A 2,069-nucleotide genomic window follows, 5' to 3' on the forward strand; every position below is an offset into this window, starting at 1 on the left:
TTTTCCTGATGATCTCTCTTTGAAGATGTATTTTCTGCTGCTCTAGCTGTTCCAGGATGGCCTGCTTGTCCTTTCTAGTGGGAATGTCCCACCTCAGAAACTTCTAAATAGAGCTCAGGATTCCACCTAAGGTCCAATACACTGCAAATGCTCCACAAGAGGCCTATTTCACTGGGCAAGTTCTAGAATCCCTTTTAGGTATTCTAGTCAGTTATAAGCTGAAGACAGGCTTACAAGCTTTCTGTAATTATGTTTCCTGACATTCCTTCTATCCAACTCAATTTCAATATTACAGTTGTTGTTGTTGTTGTTGTTAAGTGCCATCAAGTTGATTCCAACCCATAACGACCCTCTATAGGGTTTCTGAGGAGCAGCTGGTGATCTTGAACCACTGACCTTAAAGTTCAAATGGTTTTGCAGTCTGGCTCATTAACACACAGTACCTCACCAGGACTCCATTACAATAAAACAGTAGGGAAGGGAAATCAATATACATAAGACAGTCAAGCATTTTAGTACTATTTCCCCTCTTCAAATTATGCCTTGATCCCTGTATCAAAGAGCCCTGTTGTTCCAAGATTTAGCATTCATTTACCTCTGTCCCATTTAGTTAATGCAAATCTGTCTCAGAAAACACCAATTGTCTTGCTTCTGCTATGGGACTTACTAACAGAAAGCCTTGGATATTTATAAATATTTCTTTATTTGTAGTTCAGAGTTCTGTAATTGTCTTCTGTACCTGCTTTGTCTAGTGTTTTTGGCAGAGGTCTGCACTGCACCTCTCCAATATCACCATCAAGTCCCAGCTCACCCCAATGTGATAGCTTATTCTTGATGTATTTCTGTAACCATTATTAATTTTATTCATGAAAATAATTCTTACATTGATATGTATTATATTAAAAAGTGAAGAAGACTTAAAATAGTTTCTGATGAAGATTGAAGACCACCGCCTTTAATATGGATTGCATCTCATTTTAAAGAAAACAAAAATCCTCACCACTGGACCAATAAACAACATTCTTATCAATGGGGAAAAGATTGAAGTTGTCAAGGACTTCATTTGTCTTGGATCAACCATCAACACTCAGGGAAGCAGAAGTCAACAAATCAAATGACATCCAACGTAAACTATCACATAATTCACAATAAAACATTTTTAAAAAAACAGCAACCCTATTACGTAATTCTAGTTTAGTGCACATGGGGTCACTGTGTGTTAGAAACAACTCCATGGCAGTTGGTTTGGTTTTAACATCTACCACCACCAGTTGGTGTGGATAATGGATTTCAATATGTATCAGAATAGAACTGTGCTCCATAGGGTTTTCAATGTGTAAATTTTCAGAAATAGATCACCAGACCCTTTTTCCTCTGCGTGGGCTGTAATAACCAACCTTTCAAACTGTTGAGTGTGCTAACCCATGTTGGTGTGTGTGATGGCATTGATCATTGATTCTGACTCATAGTGACCCTATGTGGGAGCTGCTGTTTCCTGGGCTATAATCTTTATGAGAGCAGATCACTATGTCTTTTCTCCTGTGGAGCGACTGGTGGATTTGAACTGTTGATCTTTCAGTTATCAGTTGAGTAATTAATCACTGTACCACCAACACTCCTTCCCTAACATCCAAGCCCCAAAGCAAATAGACTTATATGTGACTTATAGCAACTCCGAAATCTGGCCAGCCAAATCCAAGTCAAACCACAGTGGCAGATTCCTGACCAGTCTGCATCTATTTAATAAAACTTATATTTGTCTCAGGCATCTATCACTCTCAAGGTTTCTAATATTAAATATACATTAGACAAATGATATTGTTAATGGCACTTATGGTGGGACATAAATAAATTTATGTAAATAAATAAATAAATAAAACACACACACACAAGAAATCAAACGACATATTGCATTAGGCAAATCTGCTGCACAAGACCTTTTTAAAGTGCTGAAGAGCAAAGATGTCAGCTTGAGGACTAAGGTGTGCCTGACACAAGCCATGGTATTTTCAATAACCTCATATGCATGTGAAAGATAGACAGTGAATAAGGAAGACCGCAGAATTGAT

General features: G+C 37.8%; 1 protein-coding gene across 1 annotated transcript in view; it reads left to right on the forward strand.

Annotated features, from left to right (window-relative positions):
* Nucleotides 1–2,069, forward strand: part of LOC102837189 (olfactory receptor 14I1-like) — a 17,588-nt gene that overhangs the window by 3,223 nt on the left and 12,296 nt on the right. The window lies entirely within an intron of this gene.

Source organism: Chrysochloris asiatica, unplaced genomic scaffold (genome assembly GCF_000296735.1).
Source record: "Chrysochloris asiatica unplaced genomic scaffold, ChrAsi1.0 scaffold00352, whole genome shotgun sequence".
Classification (NCBI taxonomy): Eukaryota; Metazoa; Chordata; class Mammalia; order Afrosoricida; family Chrysochloridae; genus Chrysochloris; species Chrysochloris asiatica.